This window comes from Phascolarctos cinereus, unplaced genomic scaffold (assembly GCF_003287225.1).
Source record: "Phascolarctos cinereus isolate Bilbo 61053 unplaced genomic scaffold, phaCin_HiC Scaffold_3;HRSCAF=262, whole genome shotgun sequence".
In the NCBI taxonomy this organism is placed as follows: Eukaryota; Metazoa; Chordata; class Mammalia; order Diprotodontia; family Phascolarctidae; genus Phascolarctos; species Phascolarctos cinereus.
The window spans coordinates 66720812-66741313 of NW_027555736.1; the positions used below are offsets into that span (position 1 = coordinate 66720812).

A 20502-nucleotide genomic window follows, 5' to 3' on the forward strand; every position below is an offset into this window, starting at 1 on the left:
ACTTGTTGGGTAATTAATTGTAGAGGGGATGCTCTTCCAAGTATGGGTATAGCTGCTAAGTTCTGCAACTCTGAAGTTCGGAGTCTGTGCTCCGCAGACCTGCACGCTCTTTGCTCCGATGCCCACAGTGTAAAATGGCCCTGATCAGCTTCGGTAACTAATGCCACAGAAGCAGCTGGGAGTGGGGCCTGAGCAGGTGGACTAGGAGTGGGGGCAGCGTGCGTGGGTGCCCCTTTAAGGGGCGGTTCTCAGGTGGTTGACGAGTTTCGACTTTCTGGCTTCCCCCTCTACTGGCTTTCCCGCTCTCCATCCTCCTTTTCCTTCCTTTCCCTTCCTCCCTTCTCCTGCTCCTCTTCCTCCTCTTCCTTGTCTTGCTCTTCTTCCTCACCTTCCTCCTCCTCCTCCTCCCCCTCTTCTTCTCCTCCTCCTCCTTCTTCCACCCCCCCCTTCTGTTTTCCCCTCCCCCTGGGGGAGGCTCTCACCTGGGCGGACCTGCAGAAGCAGCCAATGGGCTGATGGGGCGGGCCGCAGGGTCTGGGTAGCGGCTACCGCCACAGCGGTCGGGTCTTGCAGTGTCGGGGGTTCTTGTTGGGGGAGAGTGCCAGTGATGACTGCCCTTAGCCGGACTGAGGACGCTGTCGACCCGCCCAGGTAACGCAGGCACTGGTGACCCCGCCGGACTGACGGACGAAAGGACATATAGACTGAAGAACAGATGGTGAGAGTGTCAGAGCTTCCTCCAGCGTGGACCAAAAGATTAACAGACTGCCAGAAAGACCACCAGCTAGCTCTCTAGGGAGGCGCGTGAGTGGAGGGGGTAGGAGGTGCTGGCAGGCAGGCAGACAGACAGCCACAGTCTGACAAGCAGACAACCCGACTGCCCGCGCCTGAGCTGCACAGACAGGCGCTGTCTAGTCCTTGCTCAGTCTGGGGGCGCGGGACTCCGGGACGCTCCGCCTGCCCGCCCTGGGAAAAGGAGGGGAGCGCAGGATAGGAAGGGGAGGGGAAGTCGGAGGGCAGCCAGGGAGCCCCCTCCAACCGCTGGCCCCGAGGTTGCATCAGCCTCCAAGAAAGTGGGTTTGCCGGAGCCGGAGCCGAAGCCGGCAGTTTCCCTTAACTTACTCAATGCCCGCCTCACTCTGGGCCCGCAGAGCTCTCTCAAGCCGTCTTTCCTTCGGTCCTCTCCTTTCGTTCTCTCTTAGTCCTTTCTGCCTGCAAAACTTCCAACGCCTCGGCAGCTCATCCCCGAGCTGGGATCGGAGCCTGGAGCCCGAGGAGTTGGGTGGGGGGAGTACCGGGTTGTGGACTGAGAGCACCCGGCTCTCTCGCTGGCTCTCTCCACTGTGCAGCCTCAGTGCTGCCGACCTGTGCTCTCTGCCCTTCTGGTCTCCTAGAGCCAAGTCTGTCTTGGCCGGGGACCTCTGAAGGCCACTTAGCGTTCCGATTGCATATTTACTAACTGCTTTCTCTGACCTACCACGCCTCTTGGGGGGGGGAGTGAAGGGAGGGGGGCGTCGAGGAGAGGGTCTGCCCGTGGTTTGTTTTTCCACTGTATATAAACACTTTCCTTTGGACCAAGAGGTTACCACCGGCTGCCTGGAATGCCGGCGATGTTTGGCTGCTGAGGCCAGGGTGGCGGGACTGGGTTCCCGTGACTTCTCCAAAACCTCTTGAGGTAGGTTTGAAGTGCTGGCCTCTTCCTCCTAAACCTCCCAAGCCTAGTCCCGAAGTTTTTCCATGATTTCACTTCTGAGGGCAGTGGGCTTGATGGCTTGGCACAGGAATAAGGACCATTTTATCTTGAAAGTGGCCTAAGGCCATGGAGTGGGCACTAACCACTAAGAGGTATGGAAGGAAAGATACTGATTGGTTTGAGGATGTAGAGAAGCAGGTTATATTGGACTAATGTAGAAAAAGAAGCTGAGTGTGTTTGGCCCAAGAGACTCAGACTATTGAAGTTTTGTGGACACAGTTGCCTCTTACTAGTCTAATCCTAACCCTCAAAAAGAATGAAGTTGGGAGGGCAGCCTGGCACCTCTATAAATGGAAACACCCCTCCATTTTAAGGTTCCACTATTAGGAAAGGAGAAGGCCCATCCATATGAAGGTAGGCAATGACTTGGAGAGAGGAACTTCTTCTCTGGAAGTTTTAGTGAACTATAAGCTCAACATGAACTACTCAGTCACTAAGAATTTATTAAGCACCTACTATGTGCTAGGTACTGTGCAGAAGTGCTGGGGATACAAAGAAATGCAAAAGACAGTCCCTACCTTCTAGGAGCTAACAATCTAATGGGGGACTAAGAGTGTGAAACAGCAGACCAAACAGCCAATGTAATCTTAGGCTGTATAGAGAGAGATGTAGTGTCCGGTATAAGGAAGGTAATCATTGTCCTACTGTGTTCTGCTCTGTAGGTCAGGCAACATTTATGCTGTTCACTTCTGAGCACAAACTGGAAGGCATCCAAAAGAAGGTGACTGGGTGTGATGAGGGAACTGGAGACCCTGCTATACAAAGACTGGCTGAAGGAATCAGGGATCATTAGCTTGGACATGAGATGACTTAAAGGGAACATGTCAGCTATGTTCAAGTATTTAAAAGGCTGACATGTGGAAGGATTGTACTTGTTCTGCTTGGCTCTAAGGTAAAGAAATGGGCACCTTGCAGAGAAGTAGATTAGGCAGAAAAACCCCCTTGCAATTAGAGCTCTTCCAAAGCGAAGTGGATGGCTTCCGCAGGTTCTGTCACATGATGGGGGTATATTGAAAAGATTCTCGTTCAAATATGAGTTAATTTATATGGTGTATGAAGCCCCTCAAACCAACTCTTTTTGTGATTTATTCTTATCCACCATCCATACTCTACTAAGTTCTGGTCAGGAGGTTCTTCCTTTCTCTTGGCATCCCTTGATTTACTAAGTGGCCTTAGGACACTCTCTCCCTGAGCCTCACTGTCATTGTAGACAGACTAAGTCAGCTTGGAGAGAATCTGAGTTGTCCCAGCATGATTCTGGCAGTTATAACAAGGTGCCTGCAGGGGAACAGCCCCACCTATTTTAAGCAGCTGAACTCTGTGCATTAACTCATTATTGGGCTTTGGCTACTCAGCCTGGATGGACAAAGAATCTTGGCATGTTGAGTCTTTACTGTTGCATTGTTTAGCATTGCTAATAAGGGGAGGAAGGTTTGCAAGCTTGTTCTTATATCCTCATGTCCAGGCGGTGCTGTGGCTAGAGGGACAGTTCATTGATAATTATTCATGAGTGCCCTGGCTTTGCCTGCCGTACTCTATGTTTGCCTGTAAGTTGGTGATGTTGCACCGATGCAACATGAAGCTTACATTTGGCCATCCCAAGAAAGCCTGAATGGATACTGGAGTTCAGCAATATGAACGAGTAGCAAACTGCTTCACCCTCAAAAACAACAATCGTAAGAAAATATAGCAGGGAGTATGGAACCTTGAACCCACAGTTCCTCCATTTTATACGTGTCTGTGTCCTTTCTCTACCCCACTCCACCCAGAATTTGACCCTATGTAGTCAGCCAAGCTGACCTCCCTGACCTAGAGACAATGGCTTCTGGTCCAATATTAAATACCAAGTTAAACCATCAATATGGACAGTGCTTTGAGAGGTAAAAGACTAAAATCTCATTCTTTAAGTGACTATCTCTAAGTGAGCAACTTTAACAGTTCCTACATTTGGGACTGTTGGATTAGATGACCAGTTCAATCCAAAAAGCCTTTATTAAATGAGAAGGCAAAGAGGAAGGACTGTGTTGAAAGCTACTTATATCTTCAGATTCCATTCCACATTTGTCAATGTCTACTTTTTCCCCATTATATAATTATTAGCTCTTTATTTTTTTTAAATTTCTTTTTTAAAAACTTTTTTTACTTAAAGTTTTGAGTTCCAAATTCTATCCCTCCCTTCCTACCCTTCCCCTTCCCTGAGACAGTAAGCAATCAGATATTGGTTATACATGTGTAATTATGTAAAACATTTCCATATTAGTCATTTTGTACAAGAAGACTAGAATAAAAGGGAAAAAAAGAAAGTGAAAAATAGGATGCTTCAGTCTATATTCAATCAATATTAGTTCTTTTCTCTGGAGGAGGATAATATGCTTCATCATGAGTCCTTTGGGATTGTCTTGGATCATTGTATCACTGAGAATAGCTGAGTCATTCACAGTTCTTCATCAAACAATATTGCTGTTTCCGTGTATAATGTTCTCCTGGTTCTGTTCATTTCACTATGCCTCAGTTCATGTAGGTCTTTCCAGGTTTTTCTGGAATCATCCTGCTTGTCATTTCTTACAGCACAATAATATTCCGTTACAACCATATACCACAACTTGTTTAGCCATTCCCCAATTAATGGGCATCCTTTTGATTTCTAATTCTTAGCCACCACAAAAGAGTTGCTATAAATATTTTTGTACAAATAGGTCATTTTCCCTTTTTTGTGTCTTTGTGATATAATGTCTACTGTTTTGAGCACAAGGAATATCAGTTTGCCCTTCCTTCAAGGAATTTATAATCTAATTTTGGGAGAGGGATAGAGAAGGCTTATATTCAAATTATTATGATTCAAAGAATTGTTAAATGCAAAGGAGAGGAAGTGTGACTTAGTGGAGAAAGCAATGGGTTTGAAATGAGAGGATGTGGGTTCCTACCCCAACCCTGAGTAACCTTGGAAAATCACTTCACATCTCTGGGACTTAGTTGCCTCTTCTCTAAAATGAGGGGGTTGGACTAGAACGATCTCTAAGGTGTGTTTCAATTCTAAATGCTAATGATATTATGGGAAGACCAGGAAAAATGCTAAGAAAATTTTGAGAAGAGAGAGCTCAAAAGCTATGAGAAATAGCCTATGCTAGATTTGCCTTGAAGCTATAGTTCTCAAGGTCCAGGGGCAAAGGAAGGGGCAGAGCAAGGCCTTAAAGAACAGGTGTTTCTTAAACGGACAATTTGTGGAGAGTAAGGAGTAGGGCAATGGTAGATAGCCTTGGTTGAGATGTTAGACTCTGACCTCTGTACCAATTGGCTCTCTCAGTTTGCAAAAGATATGGGGAACATAGTGTTAGCATGGATTGAGTGTGATGTTGGTTCAGCAACTGAGATTAGTTAGAAAAGGAAGTGATGTAGTCATCCCACCTTGGGATCATGTTACTTGTGACTTGGGCCTTAGTCACCAAGTACTTTAACCATCAGGCAGCTGGCTGTAGCCCTTTCTTCCTGACAAGAAGGATGATTTCAGAAAAATCTGGAAAGACCTACATGAACTGATGCATAGTGAAGTGAACAGAATCAGGAACAGGTAGGAATTTGCCCAGTACCTTAAGGTTCCCTCAGCATATCTTCCTATGGCCTTGCCTGGGAGCATCCCCTGGATATTGACATTCCAAAAAGCTTTGGCTCATTGTCTGAACTGGCTGATGTGCCTAGGGACGCTGAGAAGGAGGAATGGTGCTGGGAGGAAAGGGCCAAGTTATTGGGTTGGTTGGTTGGTTTGGGAAGAAGAACAAATTCAAATTTCACTGTGTCAGAACTCACCCAGGGCCAAGTGCTTCCTTCAGGGGAGTACAACTTCATGGAACTCGGCCAAGGCCATGGTGGAGAATGCTATTCTTTATTTTGGGCACATGTAGGCAGAGGCACAGACAAGTCCATCTTGAGATGAGAAGGAAGAACACCTTCCTTCTCCCTCTTCCCCAGGCACTTAGCTACATATTTGAGGTAACTTGTTGCATATATTCTTTCTCTGGGGTAGTGGTTGGCCTGGGTAGGTGGATGCGTAGCCTGGCAGTTGGGCATCTGGAAGGCCTCTGACTCTGAATCCTTATGGCTTTGCTATTACCAGTTGTGAAGTTCCCAGGAAAGAGAAAAGCAATTGACCTCAAAAATAACTGTGGAGCGTCCTGAGGGCCTACTCCCTATTTCCTGAGCTGAGCCTTCAGAACAGGGGAGAGCAACCTTGGATGCTTTTCTTCTAGGAGGAGAGACGAAGAGTTAGGGACCCCCTAACTGGAGAGAATGACCATAACTTCCAGGCATTACTGGGCAGCTAGTTTTCTCCAGCCATGAGGATTCAGGTGTTTTTACTAAGGGAAGTCTGAGCCTTCTCTCTGTTTTCTTCTGTTTCACGTGCTTTCTTTGAACTAGGAGCTGCGTATAGAGAGTAATCAACTACAATGCTTCCTGGCTTTGTTAGAATCCTTCCACCATTCTCCACACATTCCCCTTGCCTCTTTATCTGTGACCTTGTCCTGGGCTATGGCCACATAGCTTCTCATCCCTTTCTGCTCTTTCCATCCTTCTTTTCTTTTATTTTTTCTTTCTCTCTCTCTCTCTCTCTTTTTTTTTGTAAGGCAATTGGTGTTAAGTGATTTGCCCAGAGTCACACAGCTAGTGAGTGTTATGTGTCTGAGGCCGGATTTGAACTCAGGTCCTCCTGACTCCAGGGCCAGTGCTCTATCCACTGTGCCACCTAGCCACCCTCATCCTTCTTTTCTTGAATATATCCAATTTCTCTTGAATTTCGTCATAGCCTTAGAAAGAATTACTGAGTTTTCTGGAAGAAACAATTCAGTGAAATCTCTCATATAGGCATTTCTCTTCTCTTAAGCCTATTCTCAAAGGATGGGCAATAATGAATTTATAGGGTGATTGCCTCAAAACAACTCTGTGAGAGAGGTATTAAAAAATATTATGTCCATTTTAAAAATGAGAAAACAAGGATGTTGTGACTCGTCTACACAAATGTTGCTGATAATAATAATAATAATAATAATAATAATAATAATAGCTAGTATGTCTGTATCACGCTTTGCTTCTGCAACCATACCAAGGGGCTCACAATCTTGTTGAAGAAGCCCCTACTTGTTCTCAAGCACAGATTCCACTGATTCAGGCAGGATGTGTGTGCCTGGCACCATGACTAGTGGCTGCCTCTCTGGCCAAGGGCTGTTTGGGAAGATATGCTTCCTTCTGCATTTTTTAGATTGTGGGAAGTTCTGGCCTTATAAGCCACAGCTCGGTTGGAATGCAGAGTCCTGGCTCACAATCTGCTCAAGGAAACCTGCTACTGTCCCGTAGTATGGCTAGTATCATCAGGTTTGGACCAAGCACAAATAATAAGATTTGTGTGACTGAATGGGTATAAGGAAAGTGTTCCAGAAATTTGAAAACATGACATAAATGTAAGCTATTATTATGATTTTTTTTGGCTTCATATGCCACTACAAACATTCTGGGAATAAAGGTTGCGCCAGTGCCATGTCTGCAGAGTTGGGAGGAAAAGTGTTCCTAGTTAGAATCATGTGGTCTTCAAAGCAGAGGTGCCCAGGCTCCTGGTGACACTAAGCAATTTCCAAGCATGCCAGTAAGGATTCCCATGAAAGCCTTCTGGAGCATTGCCACCAGAGCTCAGGTAGGTGTCCTATACATGGAGCTTGACAGATACCACCATTCCTTATAGTTCAAGGGCGTTTATTCTGTTATTTGCCCAAAGTGAAATACAAGGGACTTCAGCTTGAAGGCTTAAAGTTCATCTCTAGAATGACTCAATTTCTTCATCTATGCAATGAGGCTTTTTCCCAGGGTGGTTGTTGGTTTTTTTTAGTTGTTTTTTTCTTTTTTAATGTAACCATGTATAGCAATGCTGGAACATTTCAAAGTGGACATTTCCTGAAGTATAACCAATGAAAGTCCACAGGGATTACTTGAGAGTGGACATAGTCATTAGGGTGGAGCTATCAAGAGGATTGAATATAAACAATGGCTCCTGGAAGGTACTAGAAAGAAAACCAGTGAAAATTGTGAAGTAAGTATGCTAATTCCAGACCTACCAATGGGCTGGCTACCTTCAGACTTTAAAGTCTAAAATTTGTTTTTGGGAGGATAAGTCTTACATCTCCCTTTTAGAGTAGTGTGGGTAAAAAGTGGCACCAAACCTAACCCATCCCCACTGAAAAAGGGGATCAGATTCTGCTTGTCATTGTCATCCTGCCTGCTCCTCTATAATATGTATTTTCAAAGCATTGCTGATGTCATTATACCTGTCTGTGGCACATGTTTGCCAAATAGAAAATTTTGTTCTCTTTCGCTGATTAAAGGCCTTGAGAATGAAGACATTGAGAATTTAAGGGGCAGCTAGGTGGCGCCAGCCCTGAAGTCAGGAGGACCTAAGTTCAAATCCAGCCTCAGACAAAATACTTGACACTTACTAGCTGTGTGACCCTGGGCAAGTCACTTAACCCCAATTGCCTAAAAGTTAAAAAAAGAAAATAAAATTAAAAAAAGAAAATTGAAACCAAAAAAGACTGAATTAATTAAAAAAAACCTAGGGGCTTTAAAAAAACAATCCATAAGCCATTAGCTAAGGATAGAAAGAAAGAAGGAAACCAAATAGTATCAAACAAATAAATAAATTAGGGGCACAGTGGATAGCTGTGTGACCATGGGTAAGTCACTTAACCCCATTGCTTAGTCAAAAAAAAAAAAACCAAGGAAAAAAAAAGACACCGAGAACTTAAAACACAAAAACAAAAAACTGGATGTGATCTTTCCTGCTCCCATCTGGGCAGTGGATGGATGACAGAGGAAAAGGTACTGTTCCTATGACCTTACCTCCTTTACCTGTTGAGGTGTGCATTCATTCATTCTTTGGTTCCATAGATGCACTGTATCCAAGGTTGTAGCTGAAGCCAGGATCTTTTCAGAGTGAAGACTGTGTATTCTCCCAGTAACATCTTACCACCCCTCCCACCAGATATGGAGTGAGGGATGGTTCCCCATAGTATATATAGGATTCTAGTTCTACATGTGGAAAGGGTGAAGCTCTCATTCATATCCCCTTTAAAAGGGCAAATCCTCCATAGAGAATTTATGGGACATTGTGAACAAGGATCAAGAAAGATGAATCATGGATGGGTGAGCTGAAGTGCTCACCTTGAGGAGATCATGCATCCAAAAAGATATTGAAATGTAAAACACTTCCACTTTCTTTCAAACAACCTGTAAGATAGGCAGTGTGTGTATATATATATACACACACACACACACACACACACACACACACACACACACACACACACACACATATATGTAAATACCCATTTTTTTCGGGTGAGAAAACTGAGACTTGGGAGTTGTTGAATTCCTGTCCCTCAGTCTCACAGCTCATAAACCTCGGACTGAAACTAGCATCTCCTGACTCTAGGACCAGTATTATTTCCACTAGACTACATTGCCTCCCCTCAACCCCGCCTTTGAAGCCAGAGTTTGTAGTAGGCTAGGGCTTAGTTCATTAAACAAAGGTTAGAAAGGTCCACTGGTTATAGTTTAATTATAGGAGTTAAACAGTGACCCCTGAAATGCCAATGCAGAGAAAGAAGATCAGCTGAAATCAGAATGGGCAAAATTTACCTGGGAGTCTGACTCAGCTATCATGGGACTTGTCAGGCTTGAGGAGGGGAAAAGGGGGCACACTTTATGTTGTAGGTTCTCACAGATGCATTCCCTCCCCAAACTTTACATGTGTCTACAATCCCCTTAATTCTCTTTTCCCAATCCAGTTTCCTTCCCACACTCTTGACCCTCCTGCCCAGGGTTGCATGATAACAATAGCTTGCATTTATATAGCTCTTCACAGCTACAAAGCTCTTTCCCAATGTATTGCCTCATTTGGAAGACCTCCAAGTGACATCTGACATTTGACTTTGTGGTCTGGGCAAACTTGCTCTTTTCCTTTGGAGTGGACCAAAAGATGAAATGCTGAATCTAGGGATCAACTGTCCTTGGAAACACTTCCTAGTAGCCTGGGAATATGCCTGGCCGACTTAGGGATGAGTGACAGGAGAGGAGAGGGAATGAACATTTACACAGCACCTACTATGTGCCAGGCGCTGTGTTAGTAGGAACTTTACGAACATCTCATTTCATCCTCACAGCAACCCTGTGAGGTGTTATTTCCCCCATTTTATAGTAGAGGAAACTGAGAAGAACAGAGGTTATGCAATTTGCCCAGGGTCACACAGCTAGTAAGTGTCTGAGGTGACATTTGAACTCAGACCTGGGGAGATTGTTCAGCCTTTCCCACTCAATTAAATTCAGCAAGCATTTATTAAACACCTGCTATATGCCAGGTGCTAGGGAGACAAACAACAGAGAAACAAAACCAGTTCCTTCCTTCAAAGAGCCATCACCCTGCTGGGGAGATTCAACATGCACACAGGTAAGAAAAATAAATAGGAGATATTTACAAAGTAATTTGGGGGCAGGCTGCACAACTGTGGGAATCCAGAAAGGTCTCATGTAGGAGGTGGCCTTGAGCTAAGCCTGGAAGGGAGCTAGAGATTCCAAAAAGTGAAGACGAGGCAGTAGAGCTTTCCTGGTGTGGGGGAAAGCCTGTACAAGGATATGAAGGTGGTGGGAGATGGAATGTTCTGGAATGAGAACAGCAAGCAGATCACTTTTTGTCTATGAGAATGAAGTGAGTGTAAAGACAGGCTGGAGCCAGATTATGAAGGTCTGTAATGATAGAGGAGTTTGTAATTTGTCCTAGAGGCAGTGGGGAGCCACTGAGGCATCTTGAGCAGAAGAAGAACAGGGTTAGAACCAGTTTTAGGAATGCCAATGACTAGTCATTCCTCACTGTCCATGTCTTGCCTCAATAACACTGATCAGACGTGTGACCTGTGCCAAGAACAGGGTCAAGAAGAATTCTCGGTCTTGTTCAGATAAGGAGAGTAAGAGGGAAGGGATGTTGCCCTTCAAGGGCTCCCTGATGGATGCCTATGAGGTGAGAAGACCAGGAAAGCAAAGCAACTACTTGAGCAGGTTTTCCCCATCCTAACCTTCAGAGAGAGAAGCCTCTCTGATGGAAATCCAGGACTGCGCTTAGTTGTCAGGTGACTGGATCTGCCATTGTCCCCAAGCATCTCTAAGGAGGGAAATATCACCCCAGGTTTAACAGACAGTACTAGCTGACCTGATCCACACATCATGACAGCATCCCTGTTGCCTTCTTGTTTTCCAAAGGTAGCAATGTTCCTTTCACAGGTGGGCTGGGCACATGGTTCCCATCTGCTCATAGCTTCTGTTCCTACCCCATTTGCCAGCTGAGCCAAATTTTTGAATGCAGTCCTTCAAATGCTGAAAGTCTCATTGGCTAATGTTGGAGGAAAAGCTTTGGGGTGGGGAACTCAAAGATTGGATTTGTAGTCCTAGCTCTCTAAATGGCTCTGTGACCTTGAGTAAGATGTTCAGCCTCTTAGGGTCTTAGTTTCCTTGTCTATATGATGAAGATTTGGATTAGATGACTAGCTTCATTTCCTTTTTGGACAAGATTTCTGGAGTTTTAGACGAGGGAAATACATTGGACAATGTTGACTTAGATTTCCATAAAGCATTTGACAATGCCTCATGCTATTCCTGTGGACAAGACAGGTTAGAAAATAGTGTGGAGAATTTAGAACTGGTTGAAAGTCCATAGTTAGACAGCAGTCAGTAATAGTTCAATATCAGTTTGGAAGGTCTTTTAAAGAGTAGAGTAGGGGCAGCTAGGTGGTGAAGTGGATAGAGCACCAGCCCTGGAGTCAGGAAGACCTGAGTTCAAATCTGACCTCTGTTAGGGATCTGTAAGGATGTAGAGGGCCACAGGCTGTTCATGAGGTCTCACTGATGGGCGGAGGCCCTTCTCGTGTGACTGATCTATGAGCAAAGGTCGCCTGGTTCAGTGCTCCATTCTATGGATCTTTAACAATCTTTAACTCCCCTAGTTATTGTACGGTCATTAGCAGTTTATCTGGGATTGGAGTCAGATAAGTGCACAGGATGTGCATGCACTGTCCTTAGCACAGCATGAGCTCTATGTCATCGTAACTTGAGAAGAAGTTCCTGTTACTTTACTACTTAAGTGAATGCTTTGTTAAAATTAAACGGAGTTGCTTCCATCTTGTCTCCAGCCTTATCAATGTGCATTCGAGATAGAAGGTTAAGCTGGTCTTATCCCTTCAAAGTTAGTATAGGATCCTTGCTGTCGTGGTGAGCTGAGTTAGCCGTGCACAACAGACCTCAGACACTTGACACTTACTAGCTGTGTGACCCTGAGCATGTCATTTAACCCCAATTGCCTCAACAAAAAGCAAAAGGCAAAAAAAAGAGAGAGAGAGTAGAGTACTCCAGGAATTTATCCTTGGTCCTGTGCTACTTTAATCTCTCTATCTATAATAAAGGCAGAAATAACATGCTAATTATATTTGTAGTTGATCTGAAACTAGATTTGATAGCTCATGAATTATATGACAAAGTCAGGATCCAAAAATTTCTTAACAAGCTATAACAATAAACTGAATCTAATAAGATTTTATTTAATGGTAACAAATGCAAATGCTTACATTTAGCTTCAGGTGTATTGGGTTCCCATTCACTAGAGGTCTTCAATCAGAGATCGTATGATGCTTTGCCAGATATCCTGTAGTGGGTATTCTTGTTTTCTGTGACCTATTCATCAATTTTTTTTTTGAAACCCCTCTCAGCTTTAGAATAGCCAAGTTGCCGCCACATTGCAGCGTATGCTGTACTTCAGAGTTCATATTGTCAGGTTTAGTCATGTAAATATATGTGTGGTGGAAGAGAAGTGACTGCCCAATTAGGAAGGAAAAAAACTGAATAAATATGGTAATTTTCTTTGCTCTTTCTGTCTGATACTTTCTGTCAAGACAATCAGAAGAGAACTAAGACAAGGTTACCTTCGTTTTCTGTTGCTGGCAGGTGGCTTTTTATATTCCTTTGGTTACTTGGAAGGAGAGAAAGTTAATAGAATGGAAAGATGATTGGACTTAGAGTCCAGCAGCCCTGGGTTTGACCACTTAATGTCTCTGAGCCTCAGTTTCCTTTTCTTTAAAATGGAGATAGAGCAAATAGAATTATCTATCTCAGGGCTGTTTGGAGTATCCCATCAACAAATGCTTGTAAAATTCTTGATAAGCATTAAAAAATTATGCTTTTTAAAAAAAGCTTTTTTAGACACTTTTAGCTCACTTGAAGTCAGCTTTTTAAAAAAATGTCTATGGGATCTGAAATTTGATATTTCACCCCATTCCTTCCCTTTGGTGCTAAACAATGATCAATGTGAAATAGAGTTAGGGTAAAATCCAGAGCATCTAATTCTCCAAGGTTACCTACCTTCCATCCTACCCTGAGTCCTGAATCCACCTGTTTATGTACATGTCTCCCCCATTAAAGTATAAGTTCTTTGAAGGTAGGGATTATCTTTTGTCTCTCTTTGTATCCCCGGCATTTAGCACTGTGCCTGCCTGGCGCATAGTAAAGACTTAATAGATGCCTGTTGATTGATTGTTTTAGTCCAGTCCCATCTAGAAAATGAGGAAATCAAGGTCCCAAAAGCTAAAAATGATTTGTTCAAGGTCATGTAGCTTATTAGTGGGATTAATAGGACTTGCTCTGCCCCTTGATGTGTTCTGACCAGAGCACTCTTTCCACTACCCTGGGCGGCCTCCCATCAGCTCTGTTAGCTTTCACTGTTATCTCCTGACTACTAATTGAGACACTAACAAAAATGAAGATGCAGCTTTCAGCTGAGTTCCCAGTCTCTGTTCCCCAAACGCTGAGCACATTCACTGTGAACTCTCCCCTTTTTTTTGTGTTGGAAAGGCTTGTTCTATTTTAGTCACCAGAAAAGGGAAAGAGAAACAGGGAGAGTTAATTATGGCGTTTGCAGCCTTTGAGTGTATGTAATTCTGGGTGTGACTTTCAGAAAACTTCTCCCTTCAGGCTGAACATTTCCCTTTTTCATTCCTGCTTCCAAGGCAAGAGGGCTGAAAAACTATCAGGAAAATGGAATGTTAACCCAAGCAGGCGAATGCAGAGAGAACTCCAGAGAGAGAGTATGCACCTGCTTCAGTGAAAGGAACCAGTCACAGGTCTGAGCACCTGCCCCAGGCAGCCTTTCTTCACATCCTGGCCCAGAGATCTGTCTGACCTGGGGATGAAACCTTCTTCCTGCATCCCCCTCCTCCAGGGGCTTTGAGCTTCATGGCTGTGCTCCTCTTTGCTGAAGCTAAGCCAACACTGTGTAGGTGGAGTGTAGATGGGAGCTTTGTAATGGCTCTGAATTGGACTAATAATGAGCTAGACAGATTGGGTCCAATACGGTGGGTAGGTCGGGTAGGAGGGGGGAGGGTGAGGGAGGCCTAGAATTCAGAACAAGAACAAAAATCTGAGGACAGTAGTGAGTTAATCAGAGGAGGAGCTGGCAAGAACAGTTTGGAGCAAGGTGACTGAGGCTAGATATCCTTGGAGAGAAATATTTCTAGAGGAAGATTTCTGGTCTGGAGAAGCCAAGGCTAGCATATAGCATATCAAACAGCTCAGGGTATCATATACCAAAGGGAAAGCAATAACATAGGAAAATCAAGGTTCAAGGAAGTTTAAGTTTTCTGATATTACACAGGTAATGATTGGTAAGAGGCAGAGCCAGGACTCAATCAGGCCATTTGTCTCAAAGTCCAGTGTTCTTTCTACCACTTCCTCCTGAGGATGGAAATTATGAGGGCCTTCTGCCCCTCCCAATCAGGCCATTTATTTGTCTCAAAGTCCAGTGTTCTTTCTACTACTTCCTCCTGGGGATGGAGATTATGAGGGCCTTCTGCCCCTCCCTCCAAGGTTTCTATACCTGGGTCGCTACAACATACATGTGGTTCCAGGCAACCCACTAAGAGGATGAGGGCAGAAAAGCCGCTGGTCTGCTTTGGTAGAGTGAGTTCCTTACCAGATGAAATTATATATCTGGGAAAACAAAACGAATGTAATAAACCACTTGTACTATTGGCCTTATTGCCCCAGTCATTAGTTGCATTTGGAGTCAAGATTTTAAAAAAGTGAAAGGAACTGAATTCAGAAATAATTTGAGGTCAAATGTGGAAAAACAGCTATCATTTTTACTCAAAACACTCCTTATTTTACCTGTTAAATTGTTTACTACTTGTTTGCTATGTTAAATAGCCTCTGGGCCAATAAGCTCAGTGATGAGAGCACAAAATTAAGAAAGTCCAGGTAATAGATTTGACATCCAAATAGACCAAGGAAGTATATTCAGAGAAGTTCCATTCCCTGGCACAGGGTGCTCTTGAAGAAATTGAGGTCTAGCCATGTGAAGACAAAAGGTCTGCTTCCGGAGAGTTTGAGATCTGATCTTTGGCCTGGCAGAGGAGAGAGGTGGCACATGCTATGGAAATGTGAGAGTCAATTATGTCTCTTCTCTCCTTGCTTTGAGGTTCAGTCTTTACACCTGGGCCTACCCCTTTTTGTGCCCATGTTAGCCAACATCTTCCCTCTTACTGGAAGCGTTGTGCTGCTCTAGTGTTGGAGGTGGGAAGTGGTTAGGGGGAAGGGTAGTTCTTGCCAGTGTGTGGGTGTGTCTGTCTCCACATGCCTGTGTCAGGATGTGGGCATGAACATTCTTGTATTAAACCAGAGGAAAAAACCTTATAGTCTTACTGAAAAATGATATTGTACTCTTATTATCTCTGCTCTGATTAGTCATGGGAGACCTCTGGATATGTTTGGAGAGGTGTGTCTATCTGTGATCTCAGTGTATCCATACATCTGTATAAAGCTTATTCCTTCACTCAGAACAGGGCTGGTCTGTCTCCTCTTCTCTCAGTGGTACCCAATCAATCACTGAGGAGTATCCTTCTCCTTTTCCTTTCTTGTTATGTCCCACAAGGCTTTTCCCAGGGGTAGAAGAGGCAGCAGACTCTAGGACAGGGGTGGAGAACCTGCGGCCACATGTGGCCCTCTCAGTCCTCAAGTGCGGCCCTTTAACTGAATCCAAACTTCACAGCACAAATCCCCTAAATAAAAGGATCTGTTCTGTAAAACTTGGACTTAGTCCAAAGGCTACACCCAAGGACCTGAAAGGCTACATGTGGCCTCAAGGCCAAAGGTTCCCCACCCCTGTTCTAGGACCTCATGTAGACCAGGTCTTAAGAGAATGTTAGCCCTGACTGAACAAATTAGTTTCAGTGAAAGCCTCAGATGTGATCAGAGCCAGCTCACAGACTTCCCTGGCCAGATCCATTTGGATCATAAGATCAGACATTTTGAGCTGGAAGGGGCCTTAGAGTCAAATGAGTCCAATCTTCTCATTCTACAACTGAGGAAATTTAGGCAGGGAGGTTAAGTGACTTGCCCATTTGAGCTTCTCTGCAGGGCCCCTTTTGGAGATGTTTGACTATTGGTTTCACCTGTCCTGATGACCAGTTGACAGTCTGTGCCGATAAAGATATAGCAAGAATTAAAGTCCCCAGTTAAGTTAACTTCATTCTATTTCCAAGTGATAAACTGATTCCTAGCCCCAGCTGCAGATTTTTTCTTCAAAGGCATGCCCTGTAGACACTGGCATTGCTGAAACTTTCCTCTCTTCTCATTTCTAGCTCTGCCCCCGCCATAGCTTTCTGCCTGCAATACAGTGCACATTGTCTCTTCAGTTGTGCAACTGTTTTCCTATAGTGAAAATGAGATTTAGGTACAAAATATATGCAGGTGAGGTGAATTACAACAGCCTCAGCTACCTACTCACTCAGGTTTAAAGTATCATAGGAACACAAGAACATACACTCTTTTATGATTATCAAATTTGACTACTCTAAATTTACAAATGAGGAACCTGGAGACTAGAAGGTAGGTGACTTGCCAGGCTAGTGGCAGAGCCAGAATTAGGACTAGGATTTCCCTTGTATCTTCCTACCTATGTGACATTGGACAGCTCATTTCTTCAGGTGTCTTATCTCCAAATGGGGGGTTTGAACTAGACACCCGGGGTCCCTTCTAACTCTAAATACACGTTATTCTGTTCTCCTAACTCCAAATCAGGACCTCTTTATACTATACCTACCATACTAACACTTCAGTTTCTTCTGGCATCTTCATTTTCCCCCCTTTTCCAATCTGTTGGTGCTTTCCAGACTTGAACCCTATTTTGGGGTCCCTAGAGAAACAAGAGTCCTTTTGGGCTCCAAGTGTACCGTGCAGATCCATTTATGTTACACACACAACTCAAATGCACTCAGTTAATTCCAGTGGCTCCATGTTACCCCTAGAATGAAATACAAAATCCTGCTTGGTATCTAAATCCCTTCATAGCCTATTCCCTGGCTCCCCCTCTTTCCAGACTTCTTACATTTCACTCCCTACTACACACTCTTTGATCCAGTGACATTGCTCTTATTGTTCCTCCTTCCAACAAAACACATCATCTCTTAGCTCTGTGCATTTTCTAAAATTCTATTCACTTTCTTAATTTTTTTCTTGTTTATTTCATGGTTAGATTTATCTAGTTCTGAGAGGGGGAGGTTGAGGTCCCCCACTAGTATAGTTTTGCTGCCTATTTGGCTGTGGACGTTTTTGCTGGCTGTCCGCCATGCCTGGAATGCTCTCCCTCTTCAACTCAGCCTACTGACTTCTCTGGCTTCCTTCAAGTCCCAATTAAATGTCATCTTCTACAGGAAACCTTTCCTAATCTTTCTGAATCCTAGTACCTTTCCTCTTTTATTTCTAATTTTTTTCTGTACATAGTTTATATATATTTGTTTGCTTGTTTTCTCCCCCATTAGATTGGAAGCTGCCTGAGAGTAGGGACTGTCTTTTGCCTCTTTTGTATCTGCAGCAGGTAGCACAGTACTTAGCACAAGTAGGTATCTAATAAATGTTTATTGCCTGATTTTTTTTTATTTCAGGTTGAAACAATTCCCCTTAAAATTGTCCTCTAGAACTTACCCCTGGAAATTTCCTGCTCTCTCAGAACTCACCCCAATGCCTCTCACATGCATACAATGCCCTGGTTGTCTCCCTTCAGCTCAATTTTCATTCAGCTCATTCCCCTTATAATTATTTGTTATCTAGGGGTTCCAAGGTTAATTATTGTGAGACCCCCAATGCCTTCTGCAGCTTTAGCCCTCCTTATCTCATCACTAGAGTACATTTTTCAATAGAAACAGCATGTTTTCTTACTATACCTCACCCTTGACTCTAGATGAGCTTTGTATCTTCTTCATTGAGGGAGTGGCCCTTAGGAGGGACCTTGAAGGAAGAGAAAAATTTCAATAGGAGATGAGAAGTCCTAGGGAGAATGTGTTCCCAGAAGACAAAATTAGGAGCCCTAAGTGGAAGTTTCAGAGAGACTGGGTCTGATTGGTTGTTGTTTGTCAGTCATTTCTGTTATGACCAATTCTTTGTGACCTCGTTTGGGGTTTTCTTGGCAGAGATACTGGAGCAGTTCACCATTTCCTTCTCCAGCTCGTTTTACAGGTGAAGAAACTGAGGCAAACAGTGTTACATAGCTAGTAAGTATCTGAGGCTGTATTTGAGCCTCAGAAAGGTGAGTCTTCTTGACTCCAGGCCTAGCACTTTGGACATAACCTTAATAATTGGAGCTATCCAAAAGTGGAATGAGAAGGCTCAGGAGGTGTTGTGGGCTCCCTGTCACTGTAAGTCTTTAAGTGAAGGCTGGATGATCACTTGTTGGCGTGTTATAAGGAGCATTCTTGTTCAAGAATGAGTTGGAAGTAGATAGTCCCTGTGGTCCTCTCAAAATCTAAGATGTTGTGATTCTGTCATCTTTGGCTCTCCACTTTCCCTCACCTCTCACACTGACACAGTTTCTAAGTCTTGCTACTTTTTCCATCACTCTGTCATCTCCCATCTCTCCCCTCTCCTCTCACTCTTCCACCACCCTATTCCAGGCCCCTATTACTTCTCACTCTGGGTTATTAAAAACAACCTCCCAACTATTTTTTCTGAGGTATCTTCCAACACTGAGAGTCTCCTTTCCTCTCCACTACATCCTTTACACAGTTCCCAAAATAATCTTTCTAAGGCCTTGATGTATCATTTGATGGCTCAACCTTCACTGGTTGCCTGTTATCTTGATGGTCAAATGCAAACCTCTTAGCCTAGCGTTTAAGTCCTTACACAATTTGCCTCCAACCTGCCTTTCCAAACTCCTTTGATGTTGACATTGCTCCCCTTCACATCATGTCTCCTTACTGTCAGACTACTAGCCATGACTTCCATTCTCCTGGATTCCCTCTGTCTCTGACAGCTGACATTTCTCTCTCCCTCCTCAAATTTTTCTTCTAGTACTTTGTTTCCATTTCTGTTTTTGCCTGTGAAACATTATCTCTGGTATGGTATTTATTTGGGCGCATGTTTTATTCCTCCTATTAGATTATCTATGTCCCTGAGAGCAGGAGCTGTGACATTTTTAATATTTTTGTATCCATAGCAACAAGCATAGTCACTGACATTTTGTTGTTGAATCGTTTCAGTTTCATCCAACTCTGTGACCCCATTTGGGGTTTTCTTGGCAAAGATACTGGAGTAGTTTGCCGTTTCCTTTTCCAACTCATTTTACAGATGGGAAACCCGAAGCAAATAGGGTTAATTGGCCTGGCCAGAGTCACACAGTAAGTGTCTGAGGCTGGATTTGAATTCAGGTCTTTCTGACTTTCTGCCCACTGTGCCCTCATTGACTTTGAGCAGGTGCTTAATCAGTGCTTGATTTAATTGAATTAAATATATGTTCCTTAAAGAGTAGATGCAATCAAAGCAAATGCATTTGTGTTAGTAAGCTTCTGAAGTTTCCTATAGCAATGGACTTTTTTCTGTTTTTTTACATATGCATATAGGTTATTTGTCCTGCCTTCTATAAGTCAGTAATACTCAGCCTAGAGAAATAGCATACCTGTTGATCTCTTCATACCTCATTTTAGGTTGTGATGGCCACAGGAAACTACTGGCTTCGGGTGTACAGACTGCTGGGCCCATAGTGGGGATACAGTGCATGTATTAGGGATGTCTGCTTACTTTCCTTCGCATAGATTCTCCCACTCAGCAATAAAAAGGTCTCTGGGAGCTCTGATCCCAGAAAGAGGGCATAGGACAAGGTAGGGAAAGGCAGAGGAAGAAATAGCTGTGAGTTTCTTTGTCCCAACGCCACCAGTTTTTTTTTTTAGTGGGCTTACCTCACCTAAAGTCATTAATTGTTTCTCTGAAAAGATGCTAAAGTAGGTGAAACAATGTTAGCAGGGCAGTTACTTCGAACAGTAGGGATATGGCTATGCTTTATTAATTACTTAATTTTGAAACTGCCACGCTCCTGGTTCTTGGCAGGTCCTTCTGGTGGAAGGAGTCTTAGGCAATATTAATAGGTACATAGGTATTCTGCTGAACCCGAAGTCACAAAGTGATTAGAGACTCCTCCAGAACCACGCTAAGACTATACTTGAAGTGGTGAATCAACTCAGGCACAGGAGATAGTTTGGGGGGAAGGAAATCCCTTCCCCTGCTCCCCCTATACCACTCCACTGATCTCTGCTCCACTGGATATATTTCTTCAAGAGTCTGGTATACCAGCAGAGAACCCTGCTACACAATGAAAAAAGAAGACATCTGGGGGTACAAGACTTCCGTAG

At 43.8% G+C, this 20502-nt stretch overlaps 1 protein-coding gene and 1 long non-coding RNA gene across 4 annotated transcripts in view; one reads left to right on the forward strand and one right to left on the reverse strand.

The window, feature by feature from the left end:
• Positions 1–487: 487 nt before the first annotated feature.
• Positions 488–20502, forward strand: part of GRAMD2A (GRAM domain containing 2A) — an 82409-nt gene continuing 62394 nt past the window's right edge. For all 3 annotated transcript variants that reach the window (XM_020996893.2, XM_020996892.2, XM_078150897.1), the window contains exon 1: positions 488–651. The gene's annotated coding sequence lies outside the window, so the exon portion shown is untranslated. The remainder of the gene's footprint in view (positions 652–20502) is intronic.
• LOC110215444 (uncharacterized) lies at positions 16391–18199 on the reverse strand. The gene is made up of 3 exons (XR_002326513.2): positions 18051–18199; positions 16926–17126; positions 16391–16534 (listed from the first exon to the last, which is right to left on the reverse strand). It is a non-coding gene; the product is annotated as an uncharacterized LOC110215444 (long non-coding RNA).